Raw genomic sequence first — 17,682 nt, 5'->3', positions numbered from 1 at the left:
AGGGCAGAGTAGTACTCCAGAGCAACTTCAGCTTGCCCGTTCGAGCCGCAGCCGTGGATGATCGCGTTGTAGGACACAACACTCCGGGTTCCCATGGAGTCGAAAATCTTGCGAGCCTCCTCAAGCTCGCCACACTTGCAGTACATATCGATCAATCCCGTCAACAAGTAGATGTTGCTTTTGTGCTCATCACTCTTGAGCACAGCTTCATGGGCTTGTTTTCCCAAAGAAAGGGATCTGCTCTCAGCTGAGTCTCTCACGCGGTGTATCAGCCTCCCTAAACTCACCGGTTCATCACCAGCTACAGGTGGGGTATGTGGAGATTTGTAGCGGGCCGTGGTGGCCTTACCTACAGCTGGGTCAGCGAGCGACTCGAGTTTTGCAGAGACCCAGGTTGGTGTTTTCCTGTTGGCGATCCACAGGCTCTCTCCGGTAGAAACATGTTTGAAATCCGGGTAGGACTCTGAGAAGAACTTGTTTTTCTTCTTGAACCTGTTGTCCCACCAGAAAGTGGGATCCCTGAACTCCATGAGATTGTTGAGAAATGACACACACACCACACAAACCCTAGCGCCGCACGCATACCCTAGAAATCCCGATTTGTTATTACTTAACCGTAGTAGTAAAAAGCTCGTGTTTTCTTTTTTTCTTTTTCTAATTCTTTTCCTTTTTATACAATGTCACAGCTTAACTGCAGCAGCTTAGATGTTTATTGTTAATAAGAAATCTCTTTGATATATATAGAAAGTGAGCCAGCAGCAATCAGTTGCTCAAGAGCTGAAGAATCAATACATGCATAATTTTCAGACAATCTTCTAACTGGCTGAACATCAGGTTTTTATGATTATTATTATTATTACTAACAACACGCACGAACTTCCTAGAAATCCCGATTTGTTTCATTTTTTATATGATCTGTTGCTGCATGCACTTAACTGTAGGTAGTCTTCAGTTCTTCAATAACTAAAAGATATCAATGCACTCAATATGCAAAAATAAACCACACTCTACACAAATTAAATAAAAAATGCTCTTCATGGGGCCAGAAGCTTCAGGGTACCAGTTTCATGCAGAACACTTTCGCAAATGACTCTCGCCCGGGGCCCATGCACAGGAGTCTTCGGGCAGTGGTAAAACCTCACAAGGCCTCACGTACTTATATTCACCCTGGGCTTCTGGCTGCTCCGCAACATACCTTACCACACCAAACTCTTCGCACATGAAGCCACACATGGAGGAAAAAACCGCACGAGGCCTCATGTGCTTACATTCAGTCCTTATATGTGTTCTTGGCCTCGCTCAGTTCATCTCCTTTGTTGTCCACCTGCGCTTCTTTACTTCATGTTTTTGCTTGCATGCTTCGATCGACATCTTCAGATTTTCAAGCGAACGATTGTGGCATACCGTGGCTATGTTTTTCGGCAGAGCTTGGAGGTGCTGAAAGCGGCATTAAGTTCGTGGAGGATTGATCTTGATTTGGATTGTATGGATCTCTATAAATTTTGAAACTTGAGATTATTTTTCTTCTTTTTCTTCTGTGTTGCCAAAATAACTGGTGTCAAACCTGCTTTTGCAGACTATCTCTAGTACTTCTGGATGCAATCAAGGCCTGCTGCTCATTACTTCAAAGGAGGAGATGATAATTGATCCCCAAAGAGCGAGCTCAATGGTTTTGTTGCTTTCATCAAGTTATCATTCCGCTGCGATCTAAAACACCACATCGTCCACTGTACTTTCACAGGTTTCGAGACAGGTACCCGGGAAAGGTGTATTCCATTGTTGTTCCTTAGGACCTGGACTTGTTTTGCCGCCTCAAGTGTGAGCTGATCAAGATGAGGGAGAAGTTTGCGATGGTGGAGGCTTGGGCTCGAGCAAGGTTGCAGATGCAGTATGAGGATGATTTCTTCTACAACTATGATGAGTGGGACAGTTTTGTGGATCTTTCCACATTGAGATCGTCGAGCGGAGAGTGTTGTAGCATAAGTTATCTCCTGGAGAAATGGTCCTGGCTCAAGGAGCAGTTTGCACGCATCCGCACGTCAAGATTGTTGGAGAGCTCAACTGGAAGATGGAAAAAGGCCAAGGTGACTCATGGGGTTTCAAAACCTGCACTCGGCTTGGTAAGGTTTGGTATGATGAGTTTGAAGAGACAATCGCAAAAAGAAAAAAGGGGGGGACGTCTAGACGTGAAGCGTGCTAGCTCTCCTGAATGGCTTCAAAGAGGTGAGGTGTCTTAAAGAGGAGATGATAGGCTGAGCATGGAGCTGAACTTGGCTTGTGCTCCTTCTTGTAAGAGTAACTAGCTAGCAAAAACAGAGGAGACGGTGAAGAGGATGCCTCTTGAACTCCAAGAGAACAACAGACCTTTTTTTTTTAAGGAGGGGAGAAGCTGCTAGCAGCTCAGAAGTAGGAGCAGTGGAGCAAGAGGTTAGGGTTGATGTCATCCCTGTGCGCCAAGACTGCTGGGTGGTTCGGGGCTTGGTTAAAGTACGCAACCGGGTGGGAGCAATCCGAGGCTTGAGGTATGACTTGTCTTTTCTACCTGGTGGAACTCCATCCGAGCATTCCTACTTCCCTCTTTTAAGCTGCTACATCACGTTTTTACTCTTAGCTCGTGTTAACTCTTAACTCACATTTATACTCTAATTTCACAATAACTCGCATTTTCACTCTAATTAATTCTTTTTTTTCCCTTCCTCTAACTTACCTGGGCCATAAAACTTACTCCCTATTCCAATCTTGTTGAGTTTATCTATATCTACCATAGAATATATGGTAGAATCCTTACATCAATCCGTTCACACACAATATCGAGCTAACTGCTTCACATGGATCTTCTCTTGACATTGTGCATTGAGTGTCACCACATAGATTTGTGGACCAACTTGTTGGACGATGTGATAAGGACCTACACAGCAAAAACCTTGGATCCGCAACACCCAATAACTCACCAACACTTGATCACCAACGACATATGTAGAAACTTTAGAAACTCCAGCGGGTGCAAAGTCTGGGCAAAAGTAGAGTGGAATTCAGTTATTCGGAATGTGCCACACCCAGGAATTCAATCCAAAGCTCTTCTCTTCAAAGTGCTTGTGTCAGGTTTATATCCACGAAACCAAAGCTGGCACCTCCTCTTCAGAGCTCAACTGCAGAAGATCTTGCCTAGACAAGGTGGTAACTATAAACAAGGAATCGATTGGCATTGCTCCTCTCAACACAAAGAAAGTCCAGGATGGAATAGCAAAAGAGATGTTGAAGATATGGAAGTCACACTCCTACCCAGGTTAAGTCAGAAAGAACCAGACCATCTGACAGAGGCATTAGCTGATTGCTTGTTCTTCAACGTAGCGCATAAGAACAGTAATCAGCAGTATATAGGTGACTGTTCAGCTCCAGGCTTGGGTAGAGGTTTTTGGCCTAGGTGGCATAGAAATGTGGGAGCTTCGATCAAAGACTTATTGGATCTACAAAGAGCTAGCAAGCCATCACTTACAGCAAAGTTCTTGTTGGGATCTTGTTTTTCTTCCTCAGCAGTGGACAAGCTATGATACAATGAAAAAGGTCAAGTCAGGTATTTGTTTAACGTCCGCTTGGAGAAAACCCTGCTCATCGGATGGCCTCATGACAACCCATTACAACCCAGGATGAAAACTCCACATCAAAGCTTAAGGCAGCATTGCTTGTGATCACCTTCATCTTGCTTTACAAACTGAAGTTATCGAGGTTCGTGATTGGATAATGCTTGATGGTGCTGAGACTCAAATCATCTTTGTTATGGAAACAACCCCATCACCTCAAGGTATTGTTTTTTATCCCCATAACAGTGGTGCACTGTTTCCATGGAGAGTTCCCGAGGAGGTCCCGGTTCCCAGGATGGCCTTCGGTAAAAGGATCAGGACGATACATCAGAGAGGGAAATACACTGAACTGGATCCTAAGGTTCAACTGGGAGAATGCTCTGCAATACACTAGTTTGGGGAGTACCTATATCTGATCTTATATAGGATCCGGCTCAGTTATCCTGGGAAGGTAATGAGTTCAGTGTGTCTTTTTTTATGTACAGGTCTAAGCATGGCAGAGAGCTTTTGATGGATAAAATTGACACCAAGCTTATGCGGAAGTTGAAGAATCGGAAGTACATTGTGAACATGTGGAAGACACTGGTGGAAGCTAAGGTAAGCTGGCTTCTTGTGCAGGACAGCATCCCTGTTGGTGATTGGCTCACAGTTCACAAAACTCTTTGTATTCTATGCAATGAAAACCCCGTGGAGATGCTTGAACACCTCTTCACATGCAAATTTACAGTTGGTATTTGGCTCTTTGATCAGAGACCTAGGTCCAGAATCAGCTGGTTCATCACGAAATATGGTGACATTTTTCCCTCTGCTCCAACTATGATGAACAGTAGCTAAGGAGAGAGAAGCTAGCAAAGCATCCCGCTAACAAAACCACTGTCTCACGTGACACAACACCTCCAGCCATCAACGGGGTCAGAAAAGAAAGAAAGGATAGGAGCAAGCGACTACTTCTCCTCTTCCTCTGGAATGTCATCCAAGTCATACTCAAGATTAGGAAACAACATCATTCTCAGCTTCCCATGTAGCATCATATGGAGAATAACCATTCCACTGAACAAGTAACTCTCTCCAAGTCTTACGATGTGTGCACGCTAGCTGTTGCTATAACACACAAGTAGGGCCAACCTTCAAACATCTATCTCTGGAATCTTGATTGCAGACTGGTCCAAGATATTACCAGAATGCAAACACGCCTTCAACTTCCTACATAGAAGACGGGATGAATCTTCACAATAGGCAAGGTCTCCAACTCGTTTGAGAATAATCCAAAGCCCACAGTACTGTGGCGACAACTTAGAACTACCTCCACCTTGAAGAGCTCATTGAGCTTCAGACAACCGAAGGAAAACCTTGTCTCCAACCTGAAACTGCTTGTGCTGACGATGCTCATCAGCCAACTCCTTTGCCTGGTGCACCTTAAGAGAAGCCAAGTTTTTACCAACAGGGGACCGAGGTTGAAAGCCATACATTGCCATAAACGGAGCCATCTCAATAGCCAAATGGAAGGCACAGTTATAGGCAAACTCTAACAAAGGCAGGTACTTCTCCCAAATACCTTGCCTCTTCAGATGACCAACAAACGATCTTAGCATGTCTTCCAGCTCCTAATTAACTTGTTTTGTTTGTCCATCTGACTGTGGATGCTCATGCTCAGCTTTGTCTCAAGCTTCTGGAACACTGTCTGCCAAAACTCCAAAGTGAACGTGGGATCCCGATCACTTACAACATCCTTAGGCAACCCATAGAGAAATACAGCTGAGCAAGGTCAAAAGCCTTAGCATTCGTCTTCACAAGGAAGAAGTGAGCTCACATCATCACACAATCCACAACAACCCAGATAGCATCATTGCCTTGAAACACCTACTATGAAACTCATAGAAAATGCTATCCCACTTCTGTTGAGGTTAACTATGGTAGAGACCTTCATGCTTCTCACAATCCATTGTGACTGCCTGGCCGGTCTAACAACTGTGCACATACTTATCAACACCTGACTTCATTCCAGGCCAAAATAAATGCATCTCTACCAGAACGCACGTCCTCGATGTCTTGCACTTGGTGCAATGGACACTCTTACAGAATCCACTGTAAACGAACATCATCTCTAGGAACCATAGCCCGATTCCTCTTGACTAGGAAACCATCTTGTACATCAAAGGAAGCACAATTGCATTGGAAGAGGCGTCCCCCTTCAAAACAACTGCACATGCCTTCACTACAAAGGAGTTGAAGTCAACAAGCTGTTTTTCTTGGGGACAATAACTAGTGGTGATAGCCATTTTTGATTTTGAATTGGGAAGATGAAGCTAACATTTTTGAGTTTGTTAAGCTCTTCCTTGACTTTGGTTTGTATGTTGGGATTCATTCGGTAGGCTGATTCAAGTTTGATGCTTGAATGTTCTCATTGTTTTTTCATGTGTGCTGGTGTTGTCTTTTCTTTCAAATCTTGGTGTTGGAAATCTTCATTTTGAAGTTGAGGATCTTGATTGCTTTTTTTCTTTAGATTCGGTTGAGATCGACTTAGATTAGTATTTTTAATTTAGGGTATGCCTTAAGAATTTGAGCTTCTTCATAGCTGTCGAGTCCTTCATTATAGTCATATTGTTTGATTGTGGTTAGTTAAAATTTCTTTATGATCTTCTTTACAATATTGGTAGATAGTTGTGGAGCATCTTTATGTCCTCCAAGGGTGATGGTATTATTCCTCTAATATGTGATAATGTCTATTGTCTTGAGCCAAGTTCATTTGAGGAGTACTTTGTAGCAGCTTTGGTCTTTTGCCATCTTTAGTACGATGAAAGTTATCTTAAATTCTTGATCTTTAATCTTGATAGGAATGTTGTGCACGATTCCTAATGGTTGTACATTTCAATCGTCGGCCATCTTGATGTTGAAGGGTGTAAAGTGGATTGGTCCAAGTTCCATTGCTTTGTAAGTTGAATACTTGATAATGTTGATATTTTCTCTACTGTTGATGATTATTTATATAACTTTGTTCTTTCTTATCCTGATTGGGATGCATGGTACATCTTCATCATAATCACTAGGTTGGATGTTTTCTTTATAGGATGAGTTGTTAATTTTTTTCTTGACTTGAGCTAAAGTTTTTTGGTGGAGAAACTTGATATATCTTGAGAAGTTGTTTTCTCAAGTATGAAACTACATGTGAAAGTTTTAGAAGGGTGAGTGTGATACCTTGTTGAAGAATGTTGGTGATAGACTTTGGTTGTTCCTCTTTTTTGACAGAGTTTTAGTCACAATTTCCTAATCATTTTCAACTTCAAGTTGTTGTTGTTGAAGGGTTTGCTGAATTGTGTTGACTAACTCCTTGTTTTGTTGCTATTTGTGCCTTGAGATTTCTTGCACTTTGTCTTGGAATTCTTGTTCTTTGACTTTTCCTCAAGGTTATATTTAGGAGTGTAGTGTTTTTTCCAGCTTCGAGTTAGAGCTTTTACCTCAAGTTCATCTTCAAAGTGTTCATCTTCAATTTAGTCAATGTTGACATTTCTTATTGTTGGAGGAGGTCTTCAATGTTGTTGATCTTGCTGAGGAGGTTGATTTTCTTGATTTTGTTATTGTTAGTATTGGGGTTGGATTTTTTGAGTTTAAGGTTGTTATTAATAGTTGTTACGAGGAAATACTCTGGGTGGTGGATCATATTGTTGATTTTGCTATTGATAGTTTAGTTATTGCAGAGATGGTCTCTATTGTCGATTGTTGTGGTACTATTGTTGATAGTTGTTTTTCTGGGGTGGTGGTCTCCATTGTTAGTTGTCTCGATAAAGCTGTTGATAAGCCTGTTGGTATGGTTGTTGATACTGATTGTCTTGGTTGCCATTGTTGTATTGTTGATGGTATCTAGAGTTAGGATTATATGTACCTTGATTTTGGTAGTTCAGTTACCACTGTTGTGGTTCTTGTTTGGGTTGATTGTAATGTTTTCTAGTTGGTGTAGGAGTTAAGGGTATGTTCTCGACTCGTGTGACTTCAGTTACTCTTTTGTATCGACAGATCATTGCTATATATTTTTCTTTTTCATAGATTTAACACTTAGGAATCAGTAGTTACACTTTGTTAGGATGTGTCCTTTGTTTTTACATTTCATACACCATATTCCTTCTTTAAGTTTATTCTTGATTGTAACTTTCTTGAGTATTTTGATAAATTTTTTATTCTTGTCTTTCTTCATAACTTCGAGTTTGTATTCTTCCTTATCATCAGAAGAGTCATTTGTTCTTGTTGTTTCTACTCTTAAAAATTTTCAAAACTGTTTCTCGGGGTTCTTGATTTTCTTGGAAATATTGTCAATAGAGGTCTCGGCATTTAGATCTTCTTCCGTACATGCGAGAGCAATCATTTATTGGTATATCTTCTTCAATCCCTATACATACCAAATATACTTACCTTGTTCAGTGAGTAGATCTTTATAGCACTTTGCATGATATTTGAATCTTCAAGTATAGTCTTTGATATTTTCTTTACTACCTTGTTTGATGCTCTTGAGATGTTCTAGGTATTCAGCTATTGTGCAACCAGGTTGGTACTTCACTTTGAATCGATTAACTTTTTCCTAAAACTTAAGCTTTTTATCTCATGTTTTGAAAAATCTTTTTATAGAGTCTCTTCTTGAACTATATGACAACATTAAATATCTATACTACATTATTTAATAATCCTACCTAAATTCAAACAAAATTGATACAAGCTATTAGTATTATAACACTACCCTTGCATTTCAAATTCTTTGTCAAGCTTGCATTTCAAATTTCCCCCTCTTAGCCTTATGGTTTTTTATTAGGTATTATTATTAATTGGGATTTCTAGGGTTTGCCACTACTGGTTTATGGATCATATTTTATGAGGCATTTTTCCTTCCTCTCTAGCACATCCTAAGCATGGGTGACATGGTTGTTGTTCCTAGTGTTACTCAATTGATAATTAAATCATTGTGATATTTATATCATATTCATGTGATAATGAGTGATGTGTTTACAAAGTTGCTCTGGCTTCATTGAAAAAGGGATTTTTCTGGTCTGGTATGGAAGGTGATGTAGCGGGTTATGTCCATTCCTGCCCTATATGCCAAGAAATTTTTTTCATATTTATTGAAATTTTGTTTACAAGATTATATAATGAGAATCATGGCTTGAAATTTATTATTGAAGACTATATGTTGCATATGTTGTAGTTTATTACTCTATTTTATTCTATTTATATTCTATGTTATATTTTACCATTTTCATTTTAAATTTTTATTTTTTTATAGAATTTAATTCCTGAATTATATTGTTTGATCCATTTTATTTATCTTGCTTCCTTGCTTCGCTCGTGGCTCCAAAGAATCACCCCAGCCAAAAAATATTCCTCCTTCCACGACTACTACTTCGCTACACTGCTCTACCAAAATCCACCCAGCAACAGTCACTACTACTTACTTGTGGAGTGTGATTTACAATTCCACCTCTTGCAAGTCGTCTCCAAACACTCTGGAGGAACTGGCAGCTTCGAATCCCACTGTGCCGGACTGTTGATTGTGGTGCCAATGAATCGAACTTTCCTGGTGTTGGTTTTGCTGCTGCTGCTCGACCATCACTGGCGGAGTGACTTCCAGAGCTGGAGGTGGTGGCAACGAGACGGTCGACGGTGCTGCTGGATAGTGATTCGAATAGAACATTGCTGGTGAAGAGCCACTCGAGAGATGATCAAGCATTGGCCCCGGATCGTTTCTCATATCCTGTACAACCAGCTGAGCGAATGCTGCTGCTGCAAACGGTCCATTCCCGTTTGAGAATGCTGTGTCGGGGACAAAGGCCGGTGCTGAGGAAGGATCCACCGAATGGTTGCTGTTGATATCTGAAGCAGCGGCAGCAGTGGCCGCAGGCACGAAAAATCTCGCTGGAGCCAAAGGCTTTGCGCTTGCCTTTGGCACCACGCCAAACAGTGAAGGAGAGTCTGATGATGTCTTGGATGGTGTTACGCTACCTTTGTTGAATGTATCGACATATCTGCAAAAACCTCGTGAGATTGGTGGGAATGACCAAAACGGTACCTTGATCTAACGTTTTGACGTGTGTGAGCTGCGTACTGGTTACTGCTCGGAGGCACTGGTGGGATTCCACTCACAACCGGTTGCGGCCTTTCCGGAGTTAGCTGTGGTCTCTCCGGCGACATGGAAATAGGAGTGCCGTTCTCCTCCACACGCGAGACGAGCCTGTTTGCCGTGGGAGGACGAGCCAACAGAAGCTCTGGCGCTTGTGCCTCGGCTCCTTCTTCAACCCAGCACTTCAGTGTCTCGTCGTATCTAAACTTGTTGCTGTCGCCAAGCTTTGCCTGCATCATGTACCAACCATCAATCAGCTAGCGCTCTTTCCAAAGCTTCTACAAACCTTCTTCGAAGGTGTTTTTATGAAGCCCATCACTCTTTGCACGAAAGAAGTAAAGACGCCTCTGTTTGGCATTCCTTTCACTGGACTAACGATCTGATGAAAGAATACAAGTCTTAATCGAAGGTACACAAGAGCAAGTCGAGTTACCTGTGCAGGCCTAAAGTCAGGCTCAGAAATGCTTCTCGCTGGCATGTTGGGTCTTCTCGTATTATCACTTATGGGTTCCATTGATGCTGACAAGGCAAGTGATACACTGCTTCTGCTAGAAGCTGTTGTGGGGCGGTTATTAATATCAGCATTATCGGAAGCTTTCAGGGGCAAAGGACCTATCATCTTATGTAGACCAATATTGCCAAAAAACCATTGCACAATTGACGTTGAGCAACAGAAAAGTGAGTATAAAAGGCAAGTGTTCGCTTACAAACCTGAGAGTGGATACGAAGATGCTCTTCCAAGGCTACAGCCGCTTCTTTGCACACATCAGCTGCATGGCCCGCTGTTTTCAATGTTTTCAACATCACTTGGCAATACCTTCGAAGAGAAACCTTGTGTTAACGAAGCATACAGTTAAAAATCACTACCAACCTTAAAGCTTCGTTTATCTTTCCAGCTTCAGCAAGCATCAACGCATAAATAAGCTTGTATGGCTGAAAAGGAAGTAAAACAAACTGGGAATTGCCGGTCACTCTTGCAAATTCGTACACTTCCATTTGCTGATGAAGAAAAGGTTAACAGTTGTTAGGACAAACACGGCTTACCTGGATAGCTTCTGGACAAGCGTACGTGCGTGGATACTTACAATGGTATAAGACAAAGTCTGGCAGAAGGGGAGAAAGGCTCAAAATGCAACAAGATAGCAAATATGGGCTCCACATATCTGCAAGTTAAAACTATGAGAAACATCAACGTGTGACCATGTAAATCTAAGACATGTGCGAATGCAAAAGTCCTTATAAGTTTACTTTGCAACACAAATTTTTTCAATGTGCGAACCCAACTTTCTTAATTTTTAAAGTGGGTCGCTTAAGTTCTTTTTTACTAAATAAATGTGCGAATTGGTCCTTTCTCAACATAAAAGATAATGTTTTGCCAAGCTTACCACAACCACTGGCAACCTGATGTTGTCCTTGGCTGTGGTATCTATAACCATACAGCTAGGGCCAAAGTTACACCACCAATGGCCCATAGCAAGCACAGCGATGGTGGCACAAGGTCTCAGCCATGGCTAGCACTACCTTGGCTCGCCTTAGCCGTGGCATAGCCATCTACTAGAGGAGCTTTTGGCTCCTCTAGGAGGAAAGGGCATCTGGAAGAAGCCGAGGCTTTGTAGGAGGAGCGTGATGTAGAGTCATGGGCTTTTGGCTCTCCCTGTCTACAGACAACTCCAACCGAACAGCAAATGCAGGTTGGGCAGTCTTTTTCTCTTGAGTTGATACAAACGAAGACTTTCTGGCGACAGGCAACTGCATTTGAGGTGAAAAGGCCACTGATTCCCGGAAAGCAGAAAGAGGCTTTACGGGCTGCCCAAGACGGGCAACTTTGGGGATGTGCTCTTCTTATGGCCCGGCAGCTGGGAGAGAAGGTACCTAGTCTTGTAGAGACCGTTAGTGATGGTCTTGTGGTTTTTAATAGTTCTACACACTATAGTGGAGATGGCTCAACGTCAGTTTCAACCCTCCGGACTCTAACTCTTCTTTATGCTGGTCAACATGCTGGAGTGTTCGTAGGGAACACTAATTCGTCGAACGTAACAGCGCTTCAACCTCAACCGGTTCCAGCGTCCGCTGTAGATGGTGCAACACAGGTGAAATACTTTTATCAAGCTACTCTCTTGCTTAAGGAGTGCATGTTGACTTGCAGGACGCAGTAGAAGGAATGCTCGAAGAATGGCAGGAAAACCTGGCTATAATGGCAGCTAACCGAATTAATGGGGACGAGAGAGTGATTATGCATCTTGGTGATTGTCTCTGGAGACATCGAGATGAGGTATATACATGGTCACACGTTGATGTTTCTCATAGTTTTATCTTGCAGATATGTGGAGCCCATATTTGCTATCTCTGCCAGACTTTGTCTTATAGGTGCCGACCATTGTAAGTATCCACGCACGTACGCTAGTCCAGAAGCTATCCAGGTAAGCCGTGTTTGTCCTCAATAACATGTTAACCTTTTCTTCATCAGCGAATGGAAGTGTACGAATTTGCAAGAGTGACCGGCAATTCCCAGTTTATTTTACTTCCTTTTCAGCCATACAAGCTTATTTATGCATCGATGCTTGCTGAAGCTGGAAAGATAAACGAAGCTTTAAGGTTGGTAGTGATTTTTAACTGTATCCTTCGTTAACACAAGGTTTCTCTTCGAAGGTATTGCCAAGCGGTGTTGAAAACATTGAAAACAGTGGGCCATGCAGCTGATGTGTGCAAAGAAATCCAGGGAGGCTCGACGTCAATTGTGCAACGGTTTTTTGGCAATATTGGTCTACACAAGATGATAGGCCCTTCTTCCCCAAAAGCTTGATATTAGTAACCGTCCTGCAAGCAGAAGCAGTGTGTCACTTGCCTCGTCGGCATCAATGGAACCCATAAGGATAATACAAGAAGATCCAACATGCCAGTGAGAAGCATTTCTGAGCCTGACTTTAGGCCTGCACAGGTAACTCGACTTGCTCTTGTGTACCTTCGATTAAGACTTGTATTCCTTCATCAGATGTTAGTCCAGCGAAAGGAATGCCAAACAGAGGCGTCTTTACTTCTTTCGTGCAAAGAGCGATGGGCTTCATAAAAACACCTTCGAAGGAGGTTTGTAGAAGCTTTGGAAAGAGCGCTAGCTGATTGATGGTTGGTACGTGATGCAGGCAAAGCTTGGCGACAGCAACAAGTTTAGATACGACGAGACACTGAAGCGCTGGGTTGAAGAAGGAGCCGAGGCACAAGCGCCAGAGCTTCTGTTGGCTCCTCCTCCCACGGCAAACAGGCTCGTCTCACGTGTGGAGGAGAACGGCGCTCCTATTTCCATGTTGCCGGAGAGACCACAGCCAACTCCGGAAAGGCTGCAACCGGTTGTGAGTGGAATCCCACCAATGCCTCCAAGTAGTAACCAGTACGCAGCTCGCGCACATCAAAATGTTAGATCAAGGTACCGTTTTGGTCATTCCCATCACTCCAGTCTCACGAAGTTTTTGCAGATATGTCGATACATTCAGCAAAGGTAGCGTAACACCATCCAAGACATCATTGGACTCTCCTCCACTGTTTGGCGTGGTGCCAAAGGCAAGCGCAAAGCCTTTGGCTCCAGCGAGATTTTTCGTGCCTGCGGCCGCTGCTGCCTCTGCTCCAGATATCAACAGCAACCATTCGGTGGATCCTTCCTTGGCACCGGCCTTTGTCCCCGACACGGCATTCTCAAACGGAAATGGACCGCTTGCAACAGCAGCATTCGCTCAGCCGGTTGTACAGGATATGAGAAACGATCCGGGGCCAACGCCTGATCATCTCTCGAGCAGCTCTTTGCCAGCAATGTTCTATTCGAATCACTATCTAGCAGCACCGTTGACCGTCTCGTTGCCGCCACCTCCAGCTCTGGAAGTCACTCCGCCAGTGATGGTCGAGCAGCAGCAGCAAAACCAACACCAGGAAAGTTCAATTCATCGGCACCACCATCAACAGTCCAGCACAGTGGGATTCAAAGCTGCCAGTTCCTCCGGAGTGTTTGGAGATGACTTGCAAGACGTGGAATTGTAAATCACACTCCACAGGTAGTAGTGACTGTTGCTGGGTGGATTTTGGTAGAGCAGTGTAGCGAAGTAGTAGTCGTGGAAGGAGGAATATTTTTTGGCTGGGGTGATTCTTTGGAGCCACGAGCGAAGCAAAGATAAATAAAATGGATCAAACAATATAATTCAGGAATATAAAACAATAAAATTTAAAATGAAAATGGTAAAATATAACATAGAATATAAATAGAATAAAATAGAGTAATAAACTACAACATATGCAACATATAGTCTTCAATAATAAATTTCAAGCCATGATTCTCATTATATAATCTTGTAAACAAAATTTCGATAAATATGAAAAAAATTTCTAGTTATCTCATTTTTTGAAAAACCTTTTTATGGAGTCTCTTCTTGAACTATATGACAACATTAAATATCTGTACTACATTATTTAATAATCCTGCCTAAATTCAAACAAAAACTGATACAAGATATTAGTATCATAACACTACCCTTGCATTTCAAATTCTTTGTCAAGCTTGCATTTCAAATTTTCCCCCTCTTAGCCTAGGTTTTATTATTTGGGTTCTCTAGGGTTCGCCACTACTTATCTTAGGAGGCATTTTTCCTTCCTCTCTAGCACATCCTAAGCACATATCTCTCCCACACTGTTTTGGCTTGTTTATGGCCATGGTAAGTTTTTCTTTCCTCAAAACATATGGTTTCCATTATTATAAAGAATATACATTCGTATTTTAGTATTGCTTGGCGTGAGACTATATGATAGTGTAGTGTATTTACAAGAGAGTCATCCCATACTTGTCTATAGGCATAAGAGTGCATGCCTAGAAATCTCAAAACAAAAGAACAAAAATTTACAAGAGAGAGTCATCCAAAACTGGTCTATAGGTGTACAAGTGCATGCCAAGAAATCTCAAGCTTCTTTGGAGACGTTTGGCTAGGCATGAGCCCACACTCTAGCTTAAAAAACACAAGAGACCATGAGAGAGAAAGTTTTAGAAATCCTTACATTTTTTAAGAATGAGTGTGAGACCATACTTGTTCAGTAACCACCATTTCTCTGGTCATTTTACAAACTTGCACTTACCAATCTGTTTCTCTCTTAATTTGACTTTGGTTTATTGTGAGTTTATATTCTTTCATTAATACATTAAATTGAGTCTTTAGCATACAAGTGCATGCTAGAAATTCTTTGACTTTGTGTGTGCTTATTTTATGCATTTTTTATTATTTTTGCTACATATTTTCATGTTTTGTTTTCTCATATTCACAAAAGGAGCTCTTTTTTTTAATTTCCTATTTGCTTATCTTTTTTTGTACTTTTTTCCTTCTATTTGTGTTTTGATATTTGTAATTTTCTTTGTTTTTCTCAAGTTGTTAAAAGGAGATGTAATAGAGATTGTTTGGGATAATAAAGGATCAATTGCAAAGGGAAGAATGTAATCTTTAGATGCTACTTACATTTGTCACTGTGCTTCTTTAAGAGTTAGATGTGTTTTGCTTTGCACTATTAAGGTGTTTAACTCGAATTACTCCTCTTTATAGGTGAGTTGGATATTAGTGGGTTTTCTATATAGAAGTAGAATCAATTGATATCTCCAATAGAGATATTTCCTACCAAAATCTCTTAGGGAAGTACAATTAAAACATAAAGGAATAATGATGAATATGTTATTCCATAGAAGATAGAGAGTAAAAATATTTCCAAAGGAAAGAATATCCCTAATTCTGGTTATTCTCCTATAAATATAAATGCTTGTAGTATATGGTATAAAGTTTTTGTGAAGATAGTGGATGCTATACATGCAATTGTGGCTAAGGGACTAGTTATTGTTGTAGACTCTCAAGATGGGTGGGATTATAGTGGAATCTCAATCTCTTCTTTTATTGATGTTTCAAGTAAGTTGGAAATAGGTAGTCTAGTTCGATGGAAACTATCCCAAACTCTATTTGGTAATAGTATACCATCTACCACACAAGTTGCAAACCAAGCAACATCAACACAACCAATGCCGAGGAAGATACAATTAACTAAAATTTAGACTTAGATCAATATTTACCACCAGTCGAAACTCCTGATTACGAAGATTACAACACCGATAACTTTTAATTTTATCTAGCTTCTCCAAAAACTGAACCATCACCAACAATTGAAAAATGGCGCTCATAAACCTAGCAACACCCTATAGCGTCATGATTACATATCCAATCTTCACCGGTAGTAAATCTGAAGATGCAGAAAGACATTTCTAGCAATTCAACCAAATTATATAAGCCAATTAGCAAAAAGACAACAAAGAACTTCTATTTTCTTTCACACTTAAAAGAAAAGTATTTGTAGCGCACGTGGTTTTGACCCTTTATCCTATGGTGATTTACCATAGGATAACACCACGAAGCGGAACCTAAACCCTCTTTGTGCCACGTGACAGATGCCACGTGTCCATGCCACATGTCCACAGGAACCCAAGGTTCAGGGCCTTGGGCCACTGAACGAAGGAACGGTGCCAAAACTCCCAAGCACGAAGCCAAGGAGTGACGGAACCGAACCACGGAGCAACTCCCGAGCGTACAGCCCAAGGAGCGAAGGAACAGGAGCCCGGAGCGACTTGGAACAGTCCTAGAGCAACCAGCATCCCAATGCCAGGACCAACACGCAAAACGGAGCCAAACGGAGTCTGGCACTATTTTGGCATACCGGTGGCCTAACATGAGGACATGGGTACTCCACCAGCTAGCATGGAATGGAACTTGGGCTTAGACCCAAGCCGGACGCAGAACAAGGACAAGCAGGCAAGTGGGAGCTAGACTATGCCTCAAGTTGGTCGACCATGCCCGACCTACCCACTATCCCTACTATACATTTGGAACCCCCCACAGCCCCCCCCCCCCCCCCCCCCCCTTGAGGAACACACGCTTTGGGCTTTCACCCCAAGCCTCCCTTAGTATCAGGAGTTAGTCTCTGGGACAAGCTCGAAACTTACTAAATATGGAATGTCCCTAGATTGCGAATTTGGACATGGGACGAACACCATTGTGTTTAGGACAATCTCTACATTCCGTAGATATGCCAAATGAGCAAATCTGGACACTTTCCATAAATAGCATTTGGGACCGAAATGAGACCAACACAAAGGGCATGATAGCGAGGGTGTTTGGCAGACACGGTAAGCTATCATCTAGCGAATATTGAGGGACTAAGCTCAATATCGTGGGGGTTCCCAACACTAGCAAGTGCAAGTCAACGAATGAGTTTCTCTAACCAGGTCAAGTATGCTTGACTAAATAGACACTTAGGAATTCCTTCCTTATGCTCATCTGGTCAAGTGCACACGCGAGGACCAGTTTCTCAACTAGCTTAGGCGGAGACTGATAACGGGTCCAGCAATACCGACCTCCTGCCATCGCGGCAGTAAGGTAAAAGTGTCCGTAAGGACTAGCTGACAGGTAACTTTCGATACCCGAAGTCACATTCGCGACACTCTCCCCCCCTTGGGAAGATCGACGTCCTCGTCGATGCATACTCCAGTCTAGAATACCGCCAAGGAAACAACTCCATAAAAAGTTCACGGTACTCACACTATGTGAGAAATGCACCAACTTAAATGAGTTAGGGGGAACCTCTTTGTCTAACGCGGATGCGCTACTAGCTCAGACACCTTCCGGCCGTCACTGACAAGGAAATGACCAACGGAGTCAGCCACCCCTGCTGCTCTGGGAGTCACCCAGCTTACAAAAGTGTGATATGCCCTGCCCGCAGGGACATAGAGAGAGAAGCCAGAGGCCCCAACCCTCCTGAGCAAAGAAACCAAACCCGTCAGTAAGGTTTAGATAGACTACTATCAACAGGCAGTTAGAGTTGTTTACACGGTCACGCCCTTTCACGGAATAAGGAACATCGACAGAGAGGCGGGTGATGTGACCAGTCGATAGTAGCTATCCCATGACTAGAGATTTCAACATGCACACGAAGTGCTGA

The 17,682-nt window shown here is 42.3% G+C and overlaps 1 pseudogene; it reads left to right on the top strand.

Moving 5' to 3' along the window:
• Positions 1-10,610: 10,610 nt before the first annotated feature.
• On the top strand, positions 10,611-13,707 carry LOC9629892 (annotated as a pseudogene).
• Positions 13,708-17,682: the final 3,975 nt, after the last annotated feature.

The sequence above is a fragment of the Selaginella moellendorffii genome, unplaced genomic scaffold (assembly GCF_000143415.4).
Source record: "Selaginella moellendorffii unplaced genomic scaffold, v1.0 SELMOscaffold_27, whole genome shotgun sequence".
Lineage (NCBI taxonomy): Eukaryota > Viridiplantae > Streptophyta > Lycopodiopsida > Selaginellales > Selaginellaceae > Selaginella > Selaginella moellendorffii.
This window is presented reverse-complemented; position numbering and strand designations above follow the sequence as displayed.